Source organism: Aquarana catesbeiana, linkage group LG12 (assembly GCF_042186555.1).
Source record: "Aquarana catesbeiana isolate 2022-GZ linkage group LG12, ASM4218655v1, whole genome shotgun sequence".
Classification (NCBI taxonomy): domain Eukaryota; kingdom Metazoa; phylum Chordata; class Amphibia; order Anura; family Ranidae; genus Aquarana; species Aquarana catesbeiana.
The window spans coordinates 217,308,783-217,315,309 of NC_133335.1; positions in this window are offsets into that span (position 1 = coordinate 217,308,783).

Here is a 6,527-nt window from a genome sequence, read left to right on the forward strand (position 1 = left end):
ATTAATATTTGTTATTGTCTTCCTGCTTCTCCTCCCGGACAGGAAGCAGGTCTTAAGACCCAACTGGCCGAGAGGAAAAGCGATCGTATTGGCCGGCTGGGGGCAAAAGCAGGGGGAAGCCGCTGAGGAGGAGACGCAGGTGAAAGCCGCAGAAGCTGCTTGCGACCTGGATGGGGTAAGTGCAGGGCGACTGACCGACTGAACATGGGGGGTAGGTTGGCTTGTTTGCCACCCCCCCACAAAAAAATGGAGCACCAGCCACCACTGGGGGAATCTCTCTAACAGGCAAGCAGCAATAAAAACTTAATAGTTGCTCTAATCCCTCTCCACTCCATTAGAACTAGAAATAAGCCCTGAAAAGAGATAAACTGATTAACAGAATACCAATATTAAATGCAATGATATAGTACAACCGCTCAGCAAATTAAGACAGGATTGGTGTTTGTTCATTTTAACCGCCAGTGGGAGGCCTTGCCTGAAATGCACTGAACGAGTGGTGAACGAAACTGACAGTTACACAATACAAAAATAATGTTCAACAATTACCCAACAGTGATATTACTGACTATAAAAGTCTATCTAGATCTTGTAGGTTCTAGCTAACCACTGGCCAGTGGGAATTCTATTCACACACACACAGAGTCTGCCAGCGTTGGGGCCCTTTAAATCCTGTGTTTGAGTACACAGATATTGTGAAGTAATATTTGTAATCCACAGAATGGAAAGGAGTAGCTTTGCAAAATGTCACAAAGATTAACAGATGTGGTGATCCGCCTTCAGATAGAGCTGCATTAGCGGTAAATAGAACCTAGCAGGGTTAAGCAAGATCCACTTACACAGGGATGGCAGAAGATCTCTCACCATTAGATGCACTTGATATATCTTCCTTCCAGCAATTGGTAGATTGATCGCTGTCTCAGTCGACTGGATGGCGATGGGAGCAACACAGGCCGCAGAATTCTCCAAACAGGATAATGATGATGATTGCTGCAGTATTGAAATTTGTCTCTAGATTTCACTGCACTGTTAGCACATCTTCAGTAATCAGGCAAAGAAAGCCAGAATAACCCACTGCAAACTCTCCTCTCAAGTATGCACCTCCCTTTAGAAGAGTCATGGACAGCATCACAGGCTCTGGAAGTAGGGATGGGCTTTATGTTCGGGTCGAACATTGGCTGTTCGCCCGTTCGCTGAACAGTGAACAATTTGGGGTGATCGCGGCAAATTCGAAAGCCGCGGAACACCCTTTAAAAGTCTATGGGAGAAATAAAAAATGCTAATTTTAAAGAACCTGGGTCCTTTACGGACGTTTTTTCGAGGGCAGTGATTTTAATAATGCTTAAAGGCGGGGTCACCGGGTTATGTAAACGGGTGACCCCGCCCCCCTCTGACAACACGGGGAAAGCCAGAGGGAAGTCCCCGTGAAGTCCACGTGTGTCAGGGGAGGGCGGGGTCACCAGGTGGCCCCGCCCTCCATTATATAAGAAGTGTCAGAAGAACCGAAGCGTCACACAGTGGAAGACTCCCACTGAGGCGGATTGTGCGGACGGAGCGGAGAAGAAGCCGGAGGAAGATGCAGGACGAGAAGAACGGAGGAAGAAGAAGATGGAGAAGAAGAAGAAGGAGAAGAAGTAGATGGAGGAAGAAGAAGAACACCGAAGAAAGAAGATGGAAGAGGAAGAAATTAATAAAGGACTTGTCAAAAACCGTCTCTTGTGTTTTTTAACCTTTTTGACACTTTTTTTGTGAAATGTGTGAAATGGTAGGGGCCCCATTACCAATTCACACAGGGGGGCGGGATCTGGGGGTCCCCTTGTTAAATGAGGCTTCCAGATTCCGATAAGCCCCCCCGCCCGCAGACCCCCACAACTACCGGGCAAGGGTTGTGGGGATGAGGCCCTTCTCCCCATCAACATGGGTACAAGGTGCTTTGGGGGGCTAACCCATAGCACCCTCCCGATGTTGAGGGCATGTGGCCTGGAACGGTTCAGGAGGGGGAGCGCTCTCTCATCCCCCTCTCTTTTCCTGTGGCCTGGCAGGTTGCGTGCTCGGATAAGGGTCTGGTATGGATTTTTGGGGGGACCCTACGCCATTTTTTAAAAATGTTGGCATGGGGTTCCCCTTAAAATCGTCAGGTATGGATTTTGAGGGGGACCCCCACGCCATTTTTAAAAAATATTTGGCACAGGGTTCCCCTTAATATCCATACCAGACCTGAAGAGCCTGGTATGGAAATTAGGGGGACCCCCACGCATTTTAAAAAAAATTTTGGTTCAGGGTTCCCCTGTGGGGAAATTCCATGCTGTTTTTATCAATGAACTTTTATGTGTATTGCCGGACCGACAATTCATTATAGCCGGCGCTAGCGATAGTAGTTTTACATTACTTTTTTTCCTTTAGAAATGTCATTTTGCTGTCAGACAGTTCTAAACACGGGAAACATGCGCCACTTTACAGGCATGCTATAGACACCCCCCAGGTATGAAATTTAAAGGAATATTACACTTTTATTGTTTCACTTTAAGCATTATTAAAATCACTGCTCCCAAAAAAATGCCCATTTTAAAACTTTTTTTTGCATTGATACATGTCCCCTGGGGCAGGACCCAGGTCCCCAAAGACTTTTTATGACAATAACTTGCATACAAGCCTTTAAAATGAGCACTTTTGATTATTCATGTTCGTGTCCCATAGACTTTGACGGTAGACGTTAACACGTGTTCAAACAAATTTTTTGCCTGTTCACATGTTCTGGATGCGAACCGAACAGGGGGGTGTTCGGCTCATCCCTATCTGGAAGTGCTCAGGAGACAGGCACATGGGACACTTTTTTCTGTCTGGCTGTCACAATGCCAGTCTGTCTCTCCTCCTGTTATCAGTTTAGTCAGAAAATGTAATGCAATGTTTCAGAGAGAAATACTCTGCATATATTACAGAGGCAATACTAAGCTGGTGCTACAAATATTTTTGCCTTTAGTTATATTTTTGAAAATGTACCCTCTGCCCCTGTGTCGGTGACAACCGTAAAGCAAAAGTTTTGGCTTTAGACATACTGAAATTTTAATAAGGAACTCCTCAATGACCCGACCATGCAATATGGTGAGGTAGGAGTAACGGTGTGCTTTATACTTCACGCTTCTGATCTAGTCATCTTTGGCTACGAAGTTCGATTCTTAGCACAGTTTTTTTTGCTGGCTGCTCTGTAACCTGAATTAGTTGTCATCCTTATATACTGCATGCCCACGGAGATTTTCCTGGAAATGCAATATCTGTCTGAAGCTAAGAAAGCTGCCTATATATGAAAGCTTCATCATTCTGGTCTCCAGGGATAACGAAAAATGTATGTATTTTCCACAATTCTAGGAAAGCATAGCTTTACTAATTAGTGGCAGTTCAGTAGAACACATGTGCTACTTATTTCATATGTAGTGACCTTAGCTGAAATGGAAAATCTCTTTGAGTTAATCCAGGGGCTGGAGTATCACTGTTTTACCAATATACAGTATAACTAGAATGCCTGGGAGTCATTTTTATTAAAAGCAGAACTCCAGGCTAACAGCTAAATACACATATAAAATACACACACTCACTGGCTACCTTATTAGGTACACCATGCTAGTAGCGGATTGGACCCCCTTTTGCCTTCAGAACTACCTTATTTCTTCATGGCATAGATTCAACAAGGTGTTGGAAACATTCCTCAGAGATTTTGGTTCATATTGACATGATAACATCACGTAGTTGCTGCAGATTTGTCGGTTGCACATCCATGATGCGATTCTCCCCTTCCATCACATTCCAAGGTGCTCTATTGGATGAGATCTGGTGAGTGTGGAGGCCATTGGAGTACAGGGACCTTATTTTCCAGTGGTGAGATGATCGGAGCTTTGTGACATGGAGCATTATCCTGCTGGAAGGAGCCATCAGAAGATGAGTACACTGTAGTCATAAAGGGATGGACATGGTCAGCAACAATACTCAGGTAGGCCGTGGTGTTTAAACAATGCTCAATTGGTACTAAGGGGTCCAAAAGTGTGCCAAGAAAATATCCCCCACATCATTACACCACCACCACCAACCTGGATTGTTGATGCAAGGCAGGATGGATCTATGTTTTTATGTTGTTTACGCCAAATTCTGACCATACCATCTGAATGTTGCAGCTGAAATCAAGACTTGTCAGACCAGGCAACGTTTTTCCAATCTTCTATTGTCCAATTTTGGTGAGCCTGTGAGAACTGCTGTCATGCGATTGGCTGGTTAGCAATTTGTGTTACCAAGCAATTGAACAGGCGCATCTAATAAAGTCAATAATAATTTAAAATTACTGCGCTGTCCCTAATGGTATGTGACACAAATTTGTGATTAATAACAAATTGGTGAAAATAAACGGCTGCGACTTCTCTGCAAGATACACACATCAATCAACAATTCCCGATATCAAGTCGTGCTATTAAATGAGTCTGTGCTGAGAAATAAGATACTTCAACCTTATTATAGTGAAGAGATAAAATTGATCAAATTATACATAATAAATATTACATTCAAATTGCTAGTTGATTTCCACTGTGAAGGTAACACACAATACACCTGAGAATGGTGATGAGAGAAAAGGTCTGCCTTCCACCTCCACACACAAAGCCGCTTACCGACTCCTGTTGATCTCTTACTTATAGAAGATCACACACGCCTGTGGCTTGATACCTAGCCCGGGCCTTTAATTACACACAGCCAAGATCCCAGCATCTTCACAGGAGTTGCAACTCATACAGGTATGTTTTACCAGATGTTTCCCTCAACTTGTCTCCGGTGTCCCGTACACGAGGGGGTGTTGCAGAAAAAAAAAATCCCTAAAACTCTCCCGAGCCATCTCTTAAGAGTGTCTTGAGAGGTGTTGAGAGATGGCTCGGGAGAGTTTTAGGGATTTTTTTTTCTGCAACACCCCCTCGTGTACGGGACACCGGAGACAAGTTGAGGGAAACATCTGGTAAAACATACCTGTATGAGTTTCAACTCCTGTGAAGATGCTGGGATCTTGGCTGTGTGTAATTAAAGGCCCGGGCTGGGTATCAAGCCACAGGCGTGTGTGATCTCCTATAACTAATGCCGCGTACACACGGTCGGACTTTTCGTCTACAAAAGTCCAACGGACGCTGACGGACTAAAGCTGGCTGGTAATCCGATCGTGTGTGGGCTTCTCCGGACTTTCAACGGACTTTTTTAGCCTCAAATCCGACGGACTTTAGATTTGAAGCATGCTTCAAATCTTTACGTCGTAAGTACGACGGACCCCGAAGTCCGCTCGTCTGTATGCTAGTCCGACGGACAAAAAAACGACGCATGCTCATAAGCAAAAACTAAACGGAAGCACTCGGTCTAGTAAAACTAGTGTTCGTATTGTAGGTAGCACATTCATCACGCTGCAAAATCTGTGATCGTTGAATGCAGCGCATTTTATTTCTTCTTTACGAAGGCTCTATAAAGAACGAAGGTGTTTTGCTGTTCATAATCAGAGTTCTCCCAAACTGATTTCTGGATTCTTTTTCTCTTTGATCTCATGAATGATATAGTATGCATTTTAAAAACAATGTTTCCATACTAATAATACTTTTTCCCCTTTTTTTTTTTTAGGTTTGTAAAGTTACCACAAAGAACCCATTATTCTGTTTTTTTTTTTTTATAGTGATTATTTTTTAGTTTTTAGATAAAGTTAACCCAAAGCACCGTTTTTGGTTACGTAAATTTTTGGATTTTCAAGACTTACCACTTGAACATTATTAACATTAGTAATGTATTTTTGGTGTGTTTTTTTTCTAACTCAATGAGATTGTTGTCCCTTGTTAATTTAACATTGTGTGTAAAATCAATGATTTCAAAGAAAAAACATAAAAAGTCTTTTGCTAAACTCAAAAAATGATCCATTTATTCATGGTCAAAATAAAATAAAGAGGAAGTCAACGCTGGAAAAAGTCGGTGTACCAGAAAATTGGGATCTTGCGGAGTCCATATAAGAGGGAGCACAATCTGGTCCAAGAATCCCAGAGATCAACAGCACCAGCAGATGATCTAGATGTCCCCAGACTGTGGTCCTACAACAGCCTGCGTCTTCTGTCAGACCAGACTGAACCCAGGTCATCATTTTCTTCTCTTCCCTGCAGCCTTTCCTCCACGCTGCCCTGCAGCCTTCCCTGTAGCCTTCTTTTGAGGCTGTGGCTCTGGTGTTTCAGTTGTGGCAGGAGGAGGAGGAGGAGGAGGAGGAGGGGGGGCTGCCTCATGTAGTTGGGTGTTTTGTGTTAGCGTGCCCTGCAGCCCCTTATGGATTGTTTCCCCAAATAGGCGCTCACAAATGAGGCGCTGCTCCCTATTCATCTGAAGAAGCCTGCTGGCTAAGTAGCAGCCATAGGATTCTTCCGCTTCGGGGGGGCTCCTTAAAAAACGGGTGGCCTCTTGCATGAGGCGCAGGGATGCGTCCTGTGTGACCATCCCCTTCCTGGCCCTTTTTTTGGGAAGGTGGAGGGGAGGCACTT